This window comes from Myotis yumanensis, unplaced genomic scaffold, assembly GCF_028538775.1.
Source record: "Myotis yumanensis isolate MYYU_CA2020_CCGP unplaced genomic scaffold, mMyoYum1.0.hap1 SCAF_14, whole genome shotgun sequence".
NCBI classification, from domain to species: Eukaryota; Metazoa; Chordata; class Mammalia; order Chiroptera; family Vespertilionidae; genus Myotis; species Myotis yumanensis.
Genome location: NW_027223765.1, coordinates 23354826 through 23378164, shown reverse-complemented (window position 1 = coordinate 23378164; position 23339 = coordinate 23354826). Strand labels below are relative to the sequence as shown.

The 23339-nt window shown below is 46.5% G+C and overlaps 1 protein-coding gene across 1 annotated transcript in view; it reads right to left on the bottom strand.

The window, feature by feature from the left end:
• Positions 1-23339, bottom strand: part of RFTN1 (raftlin, lipid raft linker 1) — a 176428-nt gene that overhangs the window by 12861 nt on the left and 140228 nt on the right. The gene's annotated exons all lie outside the window — the stretch shown is intronic.

The following is a 23339-nucleotide window of genomic DNA, read 5'->3' as shown; positions in this document are numbered from 1 at the left end:
GGAGAGGGGACTGTTCAGCCGCTACCCCCACAAAGCAGCCAGAGGCCCTGGCTCTGAGGATGCTTAGGGTTCAGAGTCCAACTGCCAACACGGGACCTCTCCTGGCCCCATGTCAGCCCACATAGGTGGCAAGGAATTAGAGCCAAAGGATTAATCCGTCAATTTTGTTTTATTCTCATTTCATGGAAGAAGCACAATCACGTCGCCTCCAAGACGGATTCAGGGCATATGACAGACAACACATGCTGATGCGGACGATTTCAGAGTGTGTCGTGGGGAGTGAAGTTACAGTGACAAATGATCAAGCCATTTGCATCCAGACACACACACACACACACACACACACACACACACACACACACACCCCTGTGCTATGCAGCCTGCCGACAAGGGGTACGTGAATGCTTGCCCGTGTTTTATTTCAAATCAGGATGGGGGGTTGGGAGACTTGCCCCACACTTGCCTTTGAATTTTTCCTTGTACTTTTTTTTTGTTTGTTTTTGCCTTTGAGTTTAAAAACTCGGTCCTGCTCCCACAGGGAGAGAACCCCAGTGTGAGGACGGCACGGGGTCCCCTGCATCAGGCCTAGTTTCTTATTCCGGCTCCTCGCTAACACTGACATGCAGCCCCACCCCTGGCCTGTGTCTCCACGGGACTCCCGATCTCAGTTAAGTTGGCCTCTGAGCATCTCTACATGTATCCAGATTCCTTCCAACCGAGGCGGCCACGCAGATTCATTCTGCTAGCATTTCGAAGCCGTGGTGGGCGCAGCGTGGATGAAGGCACCATCCTGGGCTGGGGTTCACAGTCCAGCAGAGGCAACAGCACAGACACCCAAGAAACCAGGGTACAAAGGGCCCGTTGGCAGGGCCTCGAGGCTTCGAAGGCCAGCAGAAGAGGAGGGACGTGGGCCGTGCTCGAGGCAGGCTTCCCGGGACTCAGGGCTGGGCCCAGGGCATCCCGGGGGGAGCTCCAGCAGGTGCACACGGAGACCACGCCGGGCTTCGATCCCTGAGGAGGGTGGGCTTAACGGAGGGGCCGTCCTGGCCAGGGGCTGTCCTGCTGGAGGTCTTTTGGGGAGTAGAACCAGCTCGTCTGGCTGCCCTGGGCTGGAGGAGTGGAAGGGAGATAAGGGGACAACCAGCTCTGCCTCCTCAAATGGCTTTTAAAGCTCCTATCACGGAGCACCCATCCCAGCGTGGCGACAAGTCACCTGGTCAGCTGGCAACGAATGTATCAGTTTCTTCAACTGCATCGAATAAGCCCTGGCCTATGTCAGTGGCTCTCACTGTGCTCCCTGGGCCGGCAGCATCAGCAACGCCTGGGAGCTTGTTGTGGGCACACAGGGCAATATACAGATCTCGTAACAGAGAAACCCTCCCCTGAAACCTCTATGATCATGTTACCCAATGTCACCCCAATTAAAAAAAAAGAAAGAAATGCAGAGTTTGGGACCCAACCCAAACCAACCAGACCAGACACTCTGGGCTGAGGCCCAGGAATCGGTGTTCGAGTCCTCCCAGGAGTTAGTTCTGAGGCAGCGCCCTCGCCCTCGGGGACACTCTGCCTACATCACCCACTAGGTCTCCGCTGTGACAGTCTGCGAGGCTGAGGCAGCATCTGTCAGCTGTCACTCACACCTTGCCTTCCCATCATTCTCCATGTGAGGAGAACGAGAAGTGGGACTTCTAAAGGAACAGCTGGTAAAAGGGAATGGAGGGGAGGAAGGGAGAAGGGCGGAGAACAGAAGGGAGGAGAAGGGAAGGGGGAGGAGGAGAAAAGGAAGTTAAAGGAGAGGAGTAGGACGGGAAGGAGGGAGGGGAGGAGAGTGCGGTACAGGAGTAACCTATTTATTTACGGGTCAGGGGTAGAGGGGCCCTATTCTGGCCCTGTCCCTTGAAGCCCCACTCAGGACAGAGATGGCAGCAAAGGACACAGCACCTCCCCTTCTGCCTGACCCCCTGGACACAAAGGGACCTGCCTTCCAGACCAGCCTTCCAGACCAGCACTGGCCAGCATCCTCCTGCTGGGCACCCGCTGGGGCTACCTCACCCTGAACCCCTGCCCCCAGCCCTGCACTCCCGATGTAAAGAGAGTTCAGTCCGCACCCTCGAGCTCTGCGAGGTTAGGATTACTCGGGCCTATCAAGAATAACCTTCCCACTTTATCAGTCGCTGTGACAAACCCTCCACAGTCAGACAGTAGCCATGGCAACCAGGACAAGCTTTGGCGCCTCACAAAGGCCTGCACGGCAGAATGGAGTCCTTTTATCGGTGAGGTGCCCAGGCCGGGTTTTCTCTGCTGGCACTCAGGGCGGCAAGACAGTGGCCACCCTCGGCCGCCGCCTGGCCTGCCTGCTCAGACAGGCCTCGCAGGGGCTGCTTGTGTTTTGCTCGGTTTTATTGCATTTTGTCACCACATTAAAGAGAGAGACAGCAGGATTTCTCCCAAACAGTTTCCCCCCTCCGGGTAGGGGATAGCAGCCGGAGAGTACAGAATCATAAAGACGCAAAGGAAATGGGAAAACACAACAACAGAACCCGAGGTGGCTTGTGAGAGCTGAGGGTTCAATCTCAAGTGTTAATATCTGGTTGTCACATGGTGGGTTGAAAAGCAAAATACACACGGCAGGGGGTGAGGTGTTACTCTCTGCCAGACTCTCCCACGCCTCCGACTGTCGGGGCTGGTCTGGCTTAATTAACGTGCAGTGTGGTTTGCCACAGCATCTATCAAAGCTGGCTTATAGAGCATCAACACCGCGAGACGGCGTTTCTAAAATAGGGCACGAGCCCCATGCAGCCCGTGGAAGGCGCTTCCGAGTCCATTAGCGGAGAAGATGATAGGAAACCTGTGTGGAGGGAAGGGTCTCTTTGATCTGCTTTTGTGCGACACTCCAGCGAGGACACAAATGCACCGACAACACTCCAAAGCCAGCCCGTTCATTGAATGAAAAGGCGCTGCTTTCCGGGAGTAGGAGCAACAATTTTAATTAACTCTCCACTCTCCTGTATGGATGTGAGATCTCCCATCACACCTGGAGAGTTAAAAAAAAAATGGAGCCTGACCCATGGAAAAAAGAACATAAACACAAACGGAATTAATTTGTATTTATGGCTCTTTTTTTCCCTCTGTTCCCTATAATTTCTCTGGCGTTTTGCAAACCAACGAAAAGAAACAAGCATCCAAATACAACCTCCCCTTACCCTCCCAAGCGTGATGGCAACGGAGTGCAGTTTATGAAGAAGTGCCTTTGTCTTTTGATTCGTTTTTGAAGATCCTCCATGCAGACGAGTAACGAGGAGGTAACACATGGGTCCAGTGAGAAAGTCTGTAGCCTGAATGTCAGTGGCTCTTCCCTTTTCTCCTATTTATGGGAGCAATCTGGGAGAAAGGCAGCTTAAAAGAGAAGACTCTGCTCCTTACATGTGGCTGTAAATCAGTGGTTCTCAACCTTCTGGCTTTTTAAATACAGTTCCTCATGTTGTGACCCAACCATAAAATTATTTTCGTTGCTACTTCATGACTGTAATGTTGCTACTGTTATGAATCGTCATGTAAATGTCTGATATGCAGGATGGTCTTAGGCGACCCCTGTGAAAGGGTCATTTGACCGCCAAAGGGGTGGCGACCCACAGGTTGAGAACCGCTGCTGTAAATGAAGAGAGGAATTCAGTTTCCCATATCTGAACAGTGTGTGGGACCAGCTCCAGGCTGGTCTCTGTACCCAAGAACAGTGATGGGGACTAGCTGCCTCTGTTCCCACCGCCTTAGGCGGGGCCCATGGTTTTCACCGAGGGCACCTTTAGGAAGGGCCCTGAAAAAACACTCATGGTCCTTTGGTAAATTTCTACCCAAACACGAATGCCCAACACTACATTTGCACGAGGATTTCTTTACCTATCAATTTGAGATCTCTCTTCATGTTCTCCCCTGGAAAATAAAGGCTTATCGCTCCCACACACATTTCTTAGTTCCTTTTTCTTAGTGCCACCAATGGTTATATGAACTTTTAATTAGTCAAAAGTAGGTATTTAGCTTATTACGACTTTGCAAACATTGCTCAATTTGAGCTGGTTAAGTAATGCACTGTGGCCATCCCTTCCTTTTTAGATAATCTTTTCTTTTTCCTAGAGTGAATCATGACCTCAATGTTCCTTTGTTTTTTCATCTGCTTGGTTGTACAGCAACTTATCACTCATTTATTCCACGTGCTCCAACACCTCTATTTTATGCCCATCAACAACTCCCACGTGCCTAACTATATCAGTTCCATTCCCCACCACCGGAGGCATCGTTTCTGGAGCTTTCTGCAGCCCTGCTCTAACCTGGTCGGGGTGCTTTCCATGCCTGCGTTCTCCGCCCCCTGGTGTTTTTCTTTCTTGGCTTCCTCCTCATTTTGCTGGAGCACATCCTGTAGTGGCTCCCTGGGAATAATGCCCTGGAAGTCATTTGAGTCCCTGCATTCCGAAAAAGGTCTTTGTCTTCACCCTTAATTAACAGTTTGGGTATAGAAGTCTGGGATGAAATCCATGTTTCCATTAAAATTAAGAAAGTACTGTTCCACTGGCTTCTAGATTTGCACAATTGCTCTGGTGATAATGTTTTGATGATTAATACTTTGAGCGGGACCTCTTGTGTTGCTTTTAGGATATTTCCCCCATGAAGTTCCAGGATTTCACAATGTTCCTGGGTGTGGGTCTTTTTAACTCACAGGGCTACACACTTGATGGCTTTGCAATCTGAGGATTCTCGTCCTTTGGTTCTGAAATGTGTTCTCCCCCCCCGCGCCCCAGCCCCCCTTTGATAATTTTTCTTTCATTTTCTGTTTTCTTTCTTTCTGGACTTCCTATTAGTCAAAATGTAGGGTTGATATTTTAATTTTATGACTCATGTATTTTCTTACTCTGTCTTTTTATTTTACCTTCTGGAAGGTTTCCTTCATTTTACAGCTTTTTTTATTATGTTTTTAAATTCCCTGCTGCCCCAAAAGACACAAAAGCTCTTTCTTGGCTTTTGACTTTGTTTTTATTTTATTTTTATCTTTATAGTATCTTGTTTTTGTTTCATGGCTGCATCTATTTTCTCTCTACACATCATTTTAAAGTGGTTTCTACTGATCCCTGCGTTATCTCTATGGTTACCAGGTTACATGAGGCATAGATGGGGGCCAGGGATCTTACCACCCTCTCTATATGAGGACTTACACCAAGGCCCCGTTTTTTGGTTCAGCAGTTCACTTCCCACCGTCTCGTGCTGACTTATGCTGTGAAGACCAGAGCTTTCCCCAGGTTCCGTAAGAGAGAACGGCTCCCTTCTACATCCAGGTTGCAAGTTCCTTCCCCCTTTGCTAAGTCAATTAGCATTCTTCCACACTTTCCATCTTCTAAAAATGCATTGTAATTTTTCATCTGCTTCTTTTTCTTCTTTTGATCTTTTCATCCTTGTGGGTATCTAATCTATCTGTCTGTCTACCTATCTATCTATCTATCATCTATCTGACTACCGTCAATTTACATTACTCATGGGAGCTATGTTCTATAATGTAGCCACAAACAGTGAATTAATGAATACTGAACCATTGCTCCTAGGGGAAATACAGGGTTAGGTTCCTATGAGCTTCTGACCACATCTTCATCCCCTGATCAATACAGTAGCTTGTTTTGTGTGTATTTATGTGTAAAGGCACCTCGTTTAATGTACTTTATTGCTTCATTAACATTGAACTCATGGCCAACAGCACCATAACTCATGGCTGAACAAAGCTTATCTAACACACATATTTGTCCTGTGAGGCACTTACCTAGAACCACTCAACAGCACTTCAGCCCTATGCTTGGGGACATCTGAAGCAGTGAAATCATCAAAACAAAAAAGCACAAAAATGTGAAAGGCATGGCACTAAGTAGACCACAAAAGGGGCACTGTGTACAGTATGAGCTAAAACAGAAGGCAGACTGGCTCCTTAGCTGGGGACATGCACACTGGTGACCCCAATGTTTTCCCACTCTGCATATACCCACAAGGGTATTGCTTTGGGGATTACAAATAAAGTTCAGAAAGTAGGATTCGCAAACATGGAATATGCAAATAATGAAAATGAACTCTATCATTTATCTACCTCTAGTTAGATGGACATCTATCATTCCTTTAGTTAGTATCATTTCGCTGGGAGTTTTCAGAAGAAAGAACTATATGCCTGTGTCCAATCACCCACATCTACCATAATTTTATTATTTTAATTTTTAAAGGGCCTACTGGAAGCACTTTCTAACTTAGAATCCAGAAGCTGCAAACTAAAAATAATACATTTGGTGATGTTAAAAACCCTCCCGATGACCAATGACAAGCTATGCGAAGTCAAAAGACAAATCACAAAGTGGAGAAAATATTTGTAACTCATATTATAAACAAAAAGGAGCTCCTAAAAATTGATAAGGAAAAAAAAAATCCAGTATCCAAATTTTAAAATGGACAGAGGTAGGAAGAGAGGCACAGAAAAGGAAATTCAAATGACCATTAAGCACGTGAAAAAAATGCCAAATCTCACAATAAGGGAAATGCCAGTTCAGCCCCATGGTGCTGGCAAGACCCCCAAGGCCTGACAGGCACTCGGTTGACAGGCGAGGAAGCCAGCGTTCTCACACACGCTGGCAGGGAGGCCACTGCCTCAACCTCACGGAGAACAATCTGACAGTATCTCCCAAATGTACAAATACTGAAGCCCCTCCCTTATCTGTGGTTTTGCTTCCTGCAGTTTCGGTTACCAATGGTCAACCTAGGTCGGAAAATATTAAATAGAAAATTCCAGAAGTAAACAAGTCATAAGGTTTATACTGTGCGCGGTTTTGAGTAGCATGATGAAACCTCTGTCCCTCTCAGGACGTTGATCATCCCTTTGTCCACCATGTCCACGCTGTGTAAATGCGTGCCGCCTGCCCGTTAGTCATTTAGTAGCTGCTCGGTCATCGTCAGAGAAAGACACGACGCTCACATGACTCTTATTACGGTCTATCATTAGAATTTGTTCCATTTTCATGATTAGTTGTTTTCCATCTCTTACTGTACCTGATTTATAAATTAAACTTTATCCTAAGTATGTATGAATGGGAAAAATCATAGTATATATAGGGTTTGGTACTATCCACAGCTTCAGGATCAACTTGGGGTCCTCGAACGCATCCCCCATAGATGAGGGGGGACTACTGTACATTCAGCCTTTGACCTAATAGTCTCACTTCTGGGAACTGATTCTATGTATAAAAAAATGGCAAATGTGCAGTTGGTCACTGGAGAACTGTTGCAACAGCAGAACAATGAAGACCACCCAAGTGCCCATCAATGTTGAGCTGGTTAAATAAGTTATGCTTTACCCTTCCAATGGCCTGGGGCTGGATAATGGCTGTTCATGTGTTGCCCCAGGCATACAGGACAAGGAGGACAGCGAGGGCATGAATCCCATTCTAGACATGCCAAGTCTGAGGAACTGTGGGAAGGTCCGGGAGGTCTGGGTGAAGTGGGGCCTGTGGTAGGAAGAATAATGCCCCTCCTTCCCCCAAAGATGCCTATGCTCCAATCCCTGAGGCTTGGGAATGTTACCCTCCGCGATCAAAGGGATTTGGCAGATGCAATTAAGTGAAGGACCTTGAGACGGGAGAGTGTCCCAGTGGCTCCATGTAATAACAAGGGCACATGCTTAGAAGACAGGCAGGAGCAGGGTCAGAGCCAGAGAGGGAGGCATGAGGATGGAAGCAGAGGTCAGGGACCGGCTTTGAGCAGGACGGTCTCTCAAAGTTCTAAAGTTAAGGGACAGAGTCTCCCCTAAAGTCTCCAGAAAGAATGCGGCTCCGCCAACAACTCGATTTTAACCTCGCAAAACCCATTTTGAACGACTGGCCTCCAGAACGGTAAGAGAATAAATCTGTGCTGTTTTAAGCCACAGAGTTTGTAGTAATTTGTTATAGCAGCAACAGAAAACCATCACACAGTGTACAGTCAGGAGGCGCTGGCCAACACAGGGTAGAGGAGAACTCGAGGAGGCGTGAGGTGGTGGAGGACTGGGCCTCCTGCGACGGAATGAGCAGGAACTGAATAAAAACACTGACCGAATAGAGGGAAGTCAGTTCTTGAGCAGCCCATGGTGACAAACAGGGTTAAGAAGATCCACACCATCAGATGTCCTGAGAGGGCAAGTCACAGGCGGCCTGAACAACCCCCTCTGGGGTGGACAGTGAGGTCTCGGGAGGCCACAGCCAGGACATTTCCGAGTGAAGTGACAAATGGCAAGAGGTGAGCAGTGGCTGGTAGAGACCAGACAGGGTGTGTAGACAGGGTCTCAGGAAATCTGGGGTTTGTCCTGACTGTGCCCAGGCTCAGCTGGGACCCTGGCCTCATACGGGGATGGAGATGCTAACAGCCACGCCCTCAGGTGATGGAAACAGAGATATGAAGGCGGGGTGGGAGGAGAGCGCCACGCTGGAGAGAGGAACACGTCACGTCTATTTATCAAATGGAAGTGGAGGCTGTGACATGGGGGCAGGCTTGCAGAAAACTCAGCGAGTCCTAAAAGGCAGGACAGTCCTCGGTGCCACTCTTCATTGACAACTCTCCACACTTAATCAACCTAGCTCTGTGCTGGGCACCTGGGAACCAAAGATGAGTGCACCTCAGAGATCCAGGTCCAGGGATTGGGGAAAGAGTGAGCACATAGTCCCCCCACCAGAGGGGAGCCACCATGAGGTGTGGTGGAGGGAAAGGGAGAGGAAGGGACAACTGCCCCTCCCTTCTCCCTGGGGAAAGGGCAAACCCCTCTGAGGCTGCCCCTGTGAGGCTGCAGCAGCCCTGCCTCTCCAGGCCCCCCTCCACCCCCAGGACCACTGCTCTGCCAGCCTCAGGGAGGGGCAAGGACCCTGGGCGGCTGGAGATGCCGTTTGCTTCTTTGTTTTACACACAATGCCCAGAAACACATTTTGCTGATATGTAATTAGGCCAACATAATAGAGTCTAAGGAAGCAGTCGCGGGTCTCATTTTAGACAACTTTGGCTTTCATAATGTTCAAAGAGAATACATTTAAAAAAAGGCTTTGTTCTCAGATGTGGAAAAGGGGGCAGATGAAAATGCGTGCAGGGATCTTCACCCACTTCTGTGGTTAGTGCACGGGTTAACGCACATGATCGCCCGATTTTCCCTACCAGGAGAGAAAGGCAACACTCTCTGCAGCCCGTGGAGAGCCCAACGAAATAATAATAATGTTCTTATTTGAGACACACTGCCTGCAAAATTGGCCACAGGGGCTATCTCCCCATATCTGGGCCTCGTCACCTCTAAAGAGGTAGAGTCCAGGCCGCTCTGTGACTTGCTCTGACTAACAGAATATAATAGATGTGACATGATGGGAGTGCTGAACCTAGGTCTCCGGGTACCTTGCAGCCTCTACTTGCTCATGGTGTGAGAGGACAAGCCCACTAGCCTGATGGATGATGAGAGACACATGACCCCAACTAGCAGAGATGAGAGATGCCACCGTGGACCAGGTAGCTGCCAGCCAGCCTATCTGTGACCGCAGAAGCCCAAGTGAGCCCAGCTGAGATTAATTACCTCCATCAGCCCAGCAGAATCACCCAGCTGACCCGTCACTAGCAACAATAAAGGTGATTTATTTTAAATATATTTTTTATTGATGTCAGAGAGAAACAGAAAGGGAAAGGGAGAGAGATAGAAACATCAATGATGAGAGAGAATCACTGACCAGCTGCCTCCTGCACGTCCCACACCTGAGATCAAGCCCACGACCTGGGCATGTGCCTGACCAGGAAATGAACTGTGACCTCCGGGTTCATAGGTCAACATTTAACCACTGAGCCACGCCGGCCGGGCACTAAAGGTTATTTTAATTCACTAAGCTTTGAGGGTGCTTTATTCCACAGAAGAGACGAACTGGCATGCTATTATTATTCGAGGAAGAGCAGAATGCCGAGGCAAACTCCTAGGAGGAAAAGCGTAGTGAAAGTCACCTTGTCTGATTTCAGTGAAATAAAACGTAATCGCCACTACTGAATGGGTTTCAGTGTTGCCGATTTTTCTCCACATTCAGAGCTGGCACACTAGCCCTCATTTCCTCCAGGCCAGACACCCTGCGACCTTGCCTTACACCCAGAGCCCTCAAGTCTCATTTCTGATGACCTCCAGGGAGGCCCAGCACCGCCACCTGCACACCCTGGGAGGGACAGATCAAACCCCACGCTGGGGGAGAACGTCTTAGCTGCAGACGCTGCCCTGGCTTCTCCTAAGATGCCATGCGTGCCATGCTGGCAGGAAAAGCAGACCTGCACATGCAAGATAACGCTCTCCTGGGTTCCTGGAAAAGGGGGTGATCTTGTCCTCTATGTGCAGGGTCTCTGCAGTCACCTACTCCACCTGTCTGCTGACACGTGCCTGCCTGGGCGAAGGAGAACCACCAGAGAGGTGCTGGGGCTCAGGTTACCCTGGAGGTAACCAGGCAGCATGTTTGGAAGTTCAGGGAGTGACAGCTGGGGCCGACTCTGACCACTAGATGCTTCTGCAGCTCTGAGAGCAAACAGTGAAGCAGCTCAAGGCTGCTGCATCCGTGGGCTGCTCAGCAGGGGCCTCACACTGAGACAGCCAGGCTTCCACCCCCCAGAAGCTGACATTTTGCACACACACTGACTGCGTCCGTCCGGGTGAGCGTGTCCTCCCGGCAGACTTGGAAGCAGCTTTGTTTGAAAACAATTAAACACACCGAACATTCTCTCCGTCTAGGAACCTGCCAAGTCCCTCCCACTTGCTTTTATGAGTGAGGAAATGAGACTTCCTGGGAGTAAATGGGATTTGCCACTTTATGACTTTTTCCGCAGATAATTGGCGGTGGATGAAGACGCACATTTTTAACCTTTCTTTTCTTACCTCCCTCCCTCTGCCTTATCTACTACCTAGAAATGAGAGGATTTAAGAAGAGCTTTCCCACCGTATGCAACTAAAAGGAATTGACTTTGGAGTAGGGGACTGGAAGTGTGTCTGCAAAAATTCTAGAACTTAAAACTACATCCAAGTTATCACCTTCATCAGTAGATGCCTGACACCTCACCAATAATCATAAAAACGCTAACCCAGAAGGTGGCTCTGGATAAAGGCTGGTTCAAAATCTTAACAGAGGAGAACATGGAAGTTAAAGGGTGATTCCATTGTCACCCTGCAAGCCAGCAACAGACAGAGCCCCTCAAAGCACTGTGTGCTGGGCAGTACCAGCCTCGGGCCCATTCTGAAAAGGAAGTGGGGGAGAATTGTGACCCTGTGGGATGCTCCACACAACAGATTTTCTCTCCCTGACTTTCTCCGCCTGGTAAATTCAAGGTGCCACAGTCCCGCATTGGCATGCGGACAATATTGTCTCCAGTCAATATTCTCCTCGTTGTGACCCAATTGTCAGCATCTGTTGCTATGGTTACCATGATTCTAACTCGACCTTCTCTCCTCCTGCGCCCCTCTCCCTCAAGCCAAATTATGTTGCACTAATCCCATAGCATGTCCTCTGAGGACCCTGCTCCTGCTAAGCCTACTTCTCAAAGGGCTTCTGGACGCTGGAAACGGCCACCAGGAATATATAACCTTCCGGACATGTCAACCCCCGTGTGCAGTGCCCCCATCACCAGGAGTCCTTCCATTCTCTCCGGCTCACTGGTCTACTACAGCAGCGACTTGCAACCTTTTTCATCTCATGGCTAATTACTAAAATTAACATAAGCTAATAACTAAAATTCAGCGGCACACCAAAAAATATCTTTTTTTTGCCTGACAAAAAAAATAGGTATACAGTAATTTTGAGTCATTCACACTGGACAGTTATTGTCATGCTGGCTGTTGTCATTTTTTCTTTTTTTGTTTTGTTTTGACAATTTAAGGGAAAAGAAGTTCGTGCTCCTGACTAAAGAGTCAGACATTGCATGTTTTAAAAATTCTCACGTCACACCCGTATGTCACGGCACACCAGTTGAAAATCGCTGTTCTACAGTCTAGGGATAAGCCCACCAGAGCCTGTAACAGATGCACTCTGGGGTTTTCATCAGCATCTGGGCTGTAACCCAACCCAAGATGAGCTGATGAAGAGAAAACCAAAGTCAAGAAAAGTAAAATGGTCTCAGAGAGATGGGCCCGCTCTATTTGGGGTCCTCTAGAAGATTCTCCTCTGCTCCTACCCTATCGCTTCATTATATCAGTCCCTACTTGGGACTGATTTGTGCACCTATTTATTGCTCTCTCTTTCACTGGAATGCAATCTCCACAAAGGCAAGGAGTCAATCTTGTTACCAATGAATCCCCAGCTTCCAGGGAAGAGTCTGACACAAACTGAGTGCTCAATAGTTGTCTAGTGAATGAATGAATGCACCTGTTCTTGCAGTTTTTGGGTTAGGTTCTGCCACCACTGTCTTAGAGTCTCAAAGTCTCATTAAAATTGCTGTAAATCACATCCAACACTGATGAAACGTCATTAAAATGTGAGTTAACCTGCCAGGATAATATGATACCATTCTTGGAGGCATTCTGTATGTGGAAGTTGAAAGTACATTCATGTGTGAAAATTAAACACACAGAGACATACCCTGGTCATTAACGACTAAGGCTGTCTATTTCTCCACCTCTTTAATCTGAACTTGATTTTGTGACTTTCTTTGGTCAATGGGCTATTAACAAATATGATGTAAACCGAGGCATGAAATAAGCTAGCACATTGGGGCTCTTAGGAACCCTGCGACTGCCACCCCGTGAAGAAGCCCGGCTGGCCTACCGCATGTTAAGATATGCAAAGCCCTGTTGTCCCAGCCAACAGCCAGCCATGTGAGTGAAGTCACCTTTGATCATCCATCTAATGCATGAGAGAGCCCAGGAGAGATTAGCTAAGTTGCTTCAGTTTAGAACTATTCAGCTAACCCAAAGAATCATGAGCTAAATAAATAAATGGTTAAGGATATAAAGATGGGAATGGTTTGTTATGTAGCAAAACTTGATATAGACTGAAAGACAAAGTCTACCTGTTTCTTTCAAAGTGACTTTGTCCTCATGTGAGAAGGTGACACTTCAGAATTCTATGTCCAAATATGTTTTTGTTTTTTAAAAAATATATTTTATTGATTTTCTACAGAGAGGAAGGGAGAGAGACAGAGAGTCAGAAACATCGATGAGAGAGAAACATCGACCAGCTGCCTCCTGCACATCTCCCACTGGGGATGTGCCCGCAACCCAGGCACATGCCCCCGACCGGAATCGAACCCGGGACCCCTCAGTCCGCAGGCCGACACTCTATCCACTGAGCCAAACTGGCTTCGGCCCAAATATGTTTTAAATAGGGTAATGCCTTTGTGATGATCCCTGCTCCTCACCTTCCTGCCCAATGCCCCCTTCTGAATAGCATTTAGAATGTCAAGGTGATATCAAAGTAAAATTTGTTTTGATGGTAAAAATCAGCTAGTTTAAAAATGTCTGAGCCTTTGATTTTTTTTTTTTTTTTAGATAAGGAAGGAGAAAGAGAGAGAGAGAGAAACATTGATGTAAGAGAGAAACTTTGATTGGTTGCCTCCCATACATGACCCAATTGGGGACCAAACACTGTTGACTCGTATTAAATTCTTTTCCATTAGAACTGCTGTCAAATCAAGATTTCTTCATTCCGTATTATTGATATTTTTAACTTAAATGCAATTGATTTTCTTGATACTTAAATGTATCCCTATTACATTTCATTGGCTGGTTTTGATTCAACATTGATAAACTAATAGGTGGCGAGATTGGAAAGGGTTTAAGAACTCAAGTAAATCTATTAAAAAAGGAGCTGGGTTAGGTAAGAAATTTTCAAGGTTTCTTCCCCCTCTTCTTAAAAAAAGTAGTGGGATGCTTTCCACAAACATCAACCGTAATCTAATTTAGAAACCCACCATGTAAAAACAGATTAAAAAACAGCAGCTCTTATTGACACTGGCATGCATGGATTGTTCAGGATCTTCCCCGTTCCCCACTCTCAAACATGGCCTGATCCCCTTCTCCCAGGCACAGCTAGAATGTTTGTGGAGCCCACGAGCATCCTTGTTCTTCAGATCCTGATGGCCACCCAGTATACGCTATGTCCTCCTGGCTTTAGGATATGTCCACCACCTTCTAGACCTGTGCACAAGCCACTGATGTGAAGCAGGACAAGGCACAGGATGGCATCACAGGGACCATAAACAAAGACCTTCCTCCAATAAAAGCATGTCCTTGCTGAGTGTAGCTCCTCAACCATGCATAGGCACCTTCCTTTAGTTTTACTAAAATTCTTGGCCAAGTGAATTTAAAAATGAATGAGTACCAAGGAATGACAATGAATGATCATTACAAGAACACCTGACAACCCTCTATACAAATTGACTTAATATACTAAGTTCTTCTTGGAGAACCATTTGTCTTGTCCTCATCTGTGGCTCCCAGACTGTCTATGCATTTAAAAGTTCTTATAGGGGCCACATGAAAAGCATGAGAAGAAATGCAGGCAGTCCCTAGGAACAAAGACCAGCCCTTGGCTAGCAGGCAGCAAGGAAACAAAGACTTCAGTCCTACAACCACAAGGAACTGAATTTGGCCAACAACCTGAATGAACTTGGGAGTAGATTCTTCCCTCAGAACCTTTAATAAGGAATGCAGCCTTGTCAACACCTGGCTTCAGCCTTGTGAGACTCTAAATAGATTACACAGTTGAGCCCACCTGGACTTCTGACCTATAGAAACTATAAGATAATAAATTTGTGTGCATGTGTTTAAAGCTCTTAAAGAATCACCTCCCACTATTCTAATCTCAAGTACATTGGGAAAACCCAAAGATTAAGCCCTTCTTATCACACTGAAGATTTTCCCCTTCTTGTCATTCTGTGACATGCACTGTAGGGTTTTAAAGCATACTGTTTTAAAAAAAAATGCCTTTGTCACAAGATTCTGAAAGTGTCACAGTTTCTTTCACCCTCCTGTCCTCTGCAACAACGCTCTAAATTTACCATGCCCCATGGTCTTCACCAGAGCACACACTTGCCTCTCCCCACTCTGAGCTTTAAAAGGTTCCCGGTGATTTAGGGTCTTTTGCCACCCCTCAGGAAGCTTGACAATGAAGAGAAATTATTTATGGGTGTGGAAAGGCCAGGGGGGTGAGCATTCATTTTTAATGACTGCACTCCTTCCCTCCAGTTAAAAGAATCAATCCTTCCTGCCCAAATTTCCTCCATTCATCATGTTCTCACAGTGGCTGACACACAGTAGGAACTCAATATTTATTTGTTGAATGATTTTTTAAAAGGCCCAGCTCACTTGTATAACTACATTTTGTACAGGAAGTGAAATATGGTTGTCTGAATATTGAGTTTATGGAAGCAAAAAGATAGAGATTAAAAGTCAAATCCTTCCTTTTGTCATCCCACTCTCTGAGCTGTCACCAAGTTAAAGAGGTAGTATTTAAAATACGTCTGGGAGCATCCCCTGCTTTCCTAGTCCCACTCAGTGGCAAACACTGTTGGCTGCCAAAGCCACCAGCCGCTTGGCAGCCCAGGTCCCCCTTCCCAGTTGACATCCTCTCAGCCCCAGCTGACCATGATCCTGGACAGTGACATGGATCTGGGACCTGGTCTTGGCCAATGGGACTCAAGGAAAACTGCTTGGAAGTTTTGGTAAATGTGTTACTTGCTAATAAAAGAAGGGTACGCGGCAGCTATCATCATGTTCGCATGAGACTCTTGCAGGCACCTGGGCCTAGGATCACGAGGAGAGACCCGGCAGACAAGCTGAGGACCAGAATGCAGGAAGGAGACAGCACCCGGGTCCCTGATGATGTCCTTAAGCTGTTGGAAAAGCTTACTCCACCTTCCTCTAGTGAGATGAGATTAAACATCCTGACTGTTTAAGCCACTTCTAGTTGGATATTCTGCTATTGACCGTGGAAAGCATCCTAACCAATACCCATAATGACCACACCTATTCTCTCACCGTGGGACCTCTCTCCCAGGCTTTTTACTGCTTTCCCCCTTTCCACTCCATCTCTCCAAACACACATCATCACTTCACTCTAGAATAAAAGTAGGAGGCATCTAAGGAAATCAGTGAGTCTTAGGGACTGATGAGTGTGGATTTACAAGGACAGAAGGGAGGTACCTGACCCTCCAGGGATGCTGACCTTAGTGAAGTAAACCCCCAAAAGGAGGAAGAAGGTCAAGCGTAGAATGAGTTTAGGTGTATGCAACTACACATACACACACCCCTTTTAAAATTATGTTCAAAGCAAGAATTTTACAAAAAAGAATATACTGGAGACAACAGAAAGTGGAATTATTCAACTCCTGTTTTACTTTCTTTTCTACAGCAGAAAATAAGTACACAAGTGGACCCATGCAGTTCACACCCGTACTGTTCAAGGGTCCAGTATATTTTTGATCCATGGCTGGGAACCTGCGTATGTGGAGGGCCAACTTAAAAGTTGTATCAGAGTTTCAACTGTGTGGATGGCTGGTGCCCCTAACCCCTGCACTGCTCAAGGGTCAACTGTATATCTAAAGCCCAAGAGAGGAAAAGTATGGTGAGACCAAACTAGTTATCTTTTTAAAATTGTTAATCACCTAAGTAAAATGACCATTTCTCTATATAAAAATATATAAAGCTACCTACCACCCTTCCATACCAAGTCACACATAACCACTGCTAGTTATCAGGTCGATGGATGCCCTTTGAGGCCTTTTCCCTGCATTTACAGATATCCACAGAAAATACGTCATATCGTTTTGTGAACCCCACCCCCCACCATTAATGGCATCATCTGTTTATATTGTATTTGTCAGGGTTCTCCCAAGAATCAGAACCAATAAGATGAACAGAGATAGAGATATAGATACATATATACATATATGCCTATATATATGACGTTTGACTTAACAAGTGGTACCATAGCCTAGCCAGATTCACACATAAAATTAACCATCACAGTATCATTGAGCAACTTGTTTTTTCACTTAACATTTTCTGGAGTTCCTTCGTCAGAATATACAGAATGGCTGCATCCCTCATAAGAATGCAGCACCCTTTGTGTAACCATTCCCCTACTGATGGACATGCCCACTGTTTCCTTTCTTTCTATTATTAATAACACTGAAATGATGTCCTGGTATATGCCTTCTTGTGAACGAAGAGTGTTTCTGTAGAAGAGATGGACAGGAGGTCTGGACATGAGGAGTCATGGGTAGGATGAGCATTTTTAATAGAGGCTGGCCACCTGCTCTCCAAAGCAAGTCTCCAGTTGTACATTCATCAAACCTAAACGCATGCCATTTAAAAGAAAAGGTGCCCAGCCTTACCGTTCAGCACATTTGTGTGTCACTATCTAAGCTGAGGAGGGACACAAGGAATTGATCCAAGTGAAAGCACTGAGAGAGCTGCTAGAAGGATCTAAGGATGCCCTGACCAGCTGGCGGACCTCATCTGCGCTGTGCTTTGCTCTGGGCTGGTAAAGGAGTGGAGTTACATCCGGGGAGGGGCTGGGTCTTCAGCCCTGGTCCCTTCACAGCAGTGATCACTCATGGGAATGATCTCTATCGCAGGAAGAAGGCAGAGAACTGCTGCCTTTGGCACTAAAGGCTATGATCTCAGTACCAAAATAATTATCTTGGAGAAACGGTGGCGGTGAAAAAAATACCAGATGGTTTAACAAGAACAAATATTGGCTCCCTTGTCAGAGCAGGTGGTGGTGAATTCTAGATACCATAGAAATGGAAGTTACTCCCTGGCAGATCCAAGTATCGACTGTTAAAGAGATGGTTGGAAGCCCTTGGAAATAAAAGATGGCTCCCCAGCAGCCTGCAGGTGCTTGTGAAGAATAAGTAAGATCTAATGTGTTGTTGGAAAGGTGATGGGACAGGTGGGGTGGAGGCATGCCCCAGAGTGAATTTCAATGACAGAAGTGCATCTTATCAAGCCTCTGATGAGTCCTTGAGGGATGAAAGGGTGACATGTGAGATGGAACAGTAGGGCCATCTGTAACCTCTGCAGAGAGGTTTGGGTAGCATTAGGAAATGGAGGAGAGATTCCCACAGCGTGCCAAAGGAACATGTCCTCCATCTAGTCCAGTGATGGCGAACCTATGACACGCGTGTCAGAGGTGACACGCGAACTCATTTTTTTGGTTGATTTTTCTTTGTTAAATGGCATTTAAATATATAAAATACATATCAAAAATATAAATCTTTGTTTTACTACGGTTGCAAATATCAAAAAATTTCTATATGTGACACGGCACCAGAGTTAAGTTAGGGTTTTTCAAAATGCTGACACGCCGAGCTCAAAAGGTTCACCATCACTGATTCTAGTCTGTGTGATACTGGATAGGACAGGCGCCACCTTAGACATGAAACCTTCAGAGAAGCCAAAGCTGGGATAATCCCTCCAAATGTGTGATGTTTACAATCATAATAAAAATGTCTCAACGTGCTATAAAAATGAACAGAGTTATTGGATGAGGTGAGCTGGGAGTCAATTCAACAACAGACGGAACATACAGGCAGAGGATGAAGAGAGCTACCCACACAGCACCTCACTAACGAAATCTGCAGTGAATGCTCCAAAGCCAATTCCATCTGCAGCTGCACCAGCAAAGCCCACGCCCAGCTTCAGGGGGACCAAGTCCTCGCAGGGAGCAGGCTGCTCGCTAGGATGCCCGCACTCTTCTGATCTCAGCAACTGAGCACATCACGGCAAGTCTGATGTGCTCTCAGATCCATTTAGGTCAGGTAGATCCATTATGATAATTATGTGTCTTAATTTAAGTTATTTACACTAATAGGAAGTGCAAGAGGAGTTGTTTCTAGGAAAATTAGGTAGAATGTGTAGAAGAGACTCGACAAAGGACATTTTGCTTAAAAATAAGAACCGTGGCTGAATTAGATGTAAGGGGGAGAGGGAAAATGGAAAAGGCTAGGGGGGGAAATTCATGGCAATAGAAGGATTTTGCAGCCAGATCCCTTTCCTGACACTGGATATTGGTGACTGCACTTTGGGGGTGGTTTATACAAGAAAGAGGAAGTGGAATTCCCATCAGCAGACCTCAGACTCAAAAAGATTGGCAAGTGGATGTGTATTTACATATTTTACATTAAGAGAAAACATGTAAGATATGAATAAAATTTTCTTTGGCGCTTTTAAAATTAACTGACTTATTCAATTAATCCACCAGCCTCCATACCAATCGCATAAGCTAAAAGCTAAAAGTGCTTTAGTTGCTGTCTGATGCTCAGTTCTGGAAGCACTTTTTAAAAAAAATCCTCACCCAAGGATATTTTTTTCCCATTCATTTTCAGAGAGAGTGGAAGGGAGAGGGAGAGACAGAGAGAGAAACATGGATGTGACAGAGACACATTGATTGATTGCCTCCCACAGGCACCCCGACTGGGGCCGGAGCCTGCAACCTAGATGCGTGCCGTTGACCAGAATTGAACCCATGATGCTTCACTCCAAGGGCCAATGTTCCAATCACTGAGCCAAACGGGCTAGAGTTGGAAGCACATTTTATAAGCAGCACTGAGGAACTCCAGGGAATGAAGATGAAGGAGGCTGTATAGCTCAAAGGACCCCGATGGTATCCACAAACTCTGCTGGGGGCTCAGGCCAAAGGATGTGCACACTCAGAGAGAAGAGGGTCCCTGTCTCTGTCTCTCAGACTCTTACTCTTTGCTTATTCATCCAGGTAGTATCCACTTTCCTTGTAAGGAATTACCCTTCCTGCTCACACTCTAGATCAGTGATGGCGAACCTCTGACACGACATGCGTGTCAGAGGTGACACTCGAACTCATTTTTTGGTTGATTTTTCTTGTTAAATGGCACTTAAATATATAAAATAAATATAAAAATATCAATCTTTGTTTTACTATGGTTGCAAATATCAAAAAATTTCTATATGTGACACGGCACCAGAGTTAAGTTAGGGTTTTTCAAAATGCTGACACGCCGAGCTCAAAAGGTTCGCCATCACTGCTCTAGACTGTAAGCTCAAAGAATGTAAACAAAATGCCCATTACCAATGCCCCATGGATGGACTCTTATCCTCTCCACAACTGCCTTTGCCTTTGGCCACAGTTTTCCAACTGAGAAAAGACACAATTATTTGCATTTGACTCCACACTTTCCCGAGCCCAACCTCGTCTGTGCTTTTAGAACAAGATCAAGGCTATAGGGAGAGGATCTTCCTAATTGATGATAACCAGGTGACCAATAGAAGAAAGTGGTGCTTCCTATATGCCAAGTATTATGTTCACAACTTTCTAATGTATTATTTCTTTTAATTCTCACCAACTCTGAGATGTTGTTGCCAGTGTCCCATGTACACAACTGAAAATGAATAACAAAGAGGGGGTGGTTTACTTCTCATACATGTAGTTACTCAGCTGGGAGCAAGACAGCCAGGATGTGCACAGGCCAGACTCTGCAATCTACGTTCTCTTTCCAACATTTAGCACTGTTTGCAGGGCTGTGAAGAGTGAGGTAGGTTTTCTTGTGAAAGTGCGTTTGTGTGCGCGCGCGCGCGAGTGAGCGTACAGAGGGAAGCCAGGAAGATGTGGCTGAACTGAATGCACACAGAGCTTAGAATAGTAATATTCACAGGAAAGGAACAAGCCAATGTCAGCCAGGAGAAAAGAGAGAAAGCTGGTCAGACATATTTTGTGCTCACAGCTGAAGGGTTCACAGGGTGGCCTGGGAGGACAGTGGTTGCCAGAAAAGCAGGGTGAACCACAAGCTAAGAGGAACATGCCCAGGGCTTGAACAGAAAAGACCTTTCCCACAGGCCAAAGGGGTGGGGAAGAGAGGAAGTAGCGGGGTCTGGAGGGTGGCAGGTGAGGGAGCTGGACCAACCCCACACACCTGGAGGGCATGCAGAAGAGGGGCCCCTGTCTGTGGTCAGAGACTTGTCAGAGAGTTGAGCTGTGGGCAAACCTGTCCTAGGTTGAACACTTCCGGGCTGTGCTGGCAACACAGCTGTGTACGCATGGTTCCTCTAAGGCTGGATTCTCAAAGTAGGCTGAATAGAAAGAAAACTCAGGCTTTCGAGGGGGCAGGGGGGGGAAGCCTGGGTATCTATCTATGTTTTTTAAAAAAAACTCTCCAGGTTCTTCTGGTACAAGCTCAATTTTGAGAACATTGGTCTACCCTTGGGCTGAACCAAAAGGCCAGCAACTCAATTCAGGAAGTTATTTCTGGGTGACTTGGAGAACAAAGCTGAACATCCCCAGGCCAGGAAACTCAGAGTAAAGGAAGAAAAGTAGATTAATGAAGATGAGTATAACAGGAGCCCAACAGGTTTATGTGTAGAGAATTATGGGAACACAGAGGAAGTGTCTGAAAGGCTTCCTGGTGGAGGTGACCTCTGAGCCGATTCCTGAAGACTGCCTACACCAGCTGCAAAGAAGACGAGAGACCAAAGAGATCTACTCTCCTTTTCCCCTTGAGAGGCTGACGCTGCTAAACGGGACAGCTGTCTCCTTCCACTGCGGGCAACGTTGGGGTGCTCCACAGACACCAGAGGGAAGAGCAAGTCTAAAGACTTGAGCAGGGAAAACGGATGAACAACATCAAAGCCATCAACCCACTGGTCATGAAATTCAGAAAATCTGTTTCTGCCCAGCTGGATGCCAGCCACACCTATACCTTATCATTTGAAATGTGATAAAGTAAAGGCCCATCCAATGGTGTGCTGGTAAACGATTACAACGGGCTCTCCAGGGAGGAAAAGAAGAACCTAATTCTAGCATTTGCCAATTTCCATGGTGGAAGACTTCCATCGTGGCCAATTTCAAGCTACCAATCCGACGGAATTTTTGTCACTGAATATGAAGTTGGGAAAACACAGAAGTGGTTTTGTAAGCCAATGCTCACCACTGGCTTATCACAGGTCTTCAAAATCCTGGTTCATTTCCAAAGAGTCTTGGGGGGAAAGCCAAAGCATTCCTGGAATAAGCGACTCTGTGTGTGTGTGTGTGTGTGTGTGTGTGTGTGTGTGTGTGTTGGCGGGGGTGGGGACAGGGACAAACATGTAAGAGGTCAAGAGGGAAAAGTTCAAACATCTGAGAAAGAAATAAAATTGACAAATCTAATGAAAACCAATCTGCAATTCCAAGAAAAGTTTCTGAATAAATGTTAATCTTGTCTGATCTAACTTCATAACCCATCGGTTTGACCTCTTCAAATTAAAAAGACAAATGTCCTCATTTGTATCTCCCTCCCACAAACATTTTATACAGAATGCATTCATTGCAGTTACCCATCAAGGACACGGATAGTTTCAAAGGCTAAAGAAGATAAATCATTGGGGAACTCTTTCCATCACTTCTCTCACCACAGACACCTGGGGAGTGTCGCACCCCTACTGTCTTTTAAACACTGGTTCTTAAAACTGACTGTGCATCAGAACCCCCGGGAGCAAGTGAAAACACAGCTCCCCGAGAACCAACCCCAGAGTTTCTGACTCAGCTGGACCAAGTGGGGCCCAAGAATGTGCATTTGTAATGACTTCTGGGTGGTGCTGATACTGCTTGCCCTGGGACCTCCCTTTGAGAACCACTTTCTTAGATGGTTTTAGATCACTGCTATCAAGTCATCTTTCTTTTAAAAAAATATATTTACATTTATTTCAGAGAGGGAGAGGGAGAGGGAAAGGGAGAGGGAGAGGGAGAGGGAGAGGGAGAGGGAGAGGGAGAGGGAGAGGGAGAGAGGGAGAGAGAAAGAGAGAAAGAGAGAGAGAGAGAAACATTCATCAGTGACGAGAGAGAATCATTGATTGGCTACCTCCTGCATGCCCCACAGGGGATCAAGCCCTCAACTCAGGCATGTGCCCTGACCGGGAATCAAACGGTGACCTCCTGGTTCATAGGTCGACACTTAACCACTGAGACACACCGGCTGGCTCAAGTCATTTTTCTTGAGGAAACCACAATGCCCTCCCTTCACAGCCATTTTTATGGGCAGACAACAAGAGATTGGACACCCATCCCCATGGCCTGCCAATCGCTTCGCACATGTATCTGGTTTGGGTGCAGGCATGCATGGCCTGCTGGTATAGCCAAGTGTTCAGAGCAAATGAGTGTTGAATCTGTTTTAATGGGGTCAAGGGCCTCAACTGCTACCCCTGTTATTTCATCTTTTACCACCACCTGGAGCCTTCACTCTACCACGTGTGGTGGGCTGGGTGAACTGCACTGACCCATCTTGTAGTGGAGGAAGGTTAAGGTCTGAGAGGGGACGTGACCTGCCCTGGATGGACTGTGCATTTTAAACTGAGC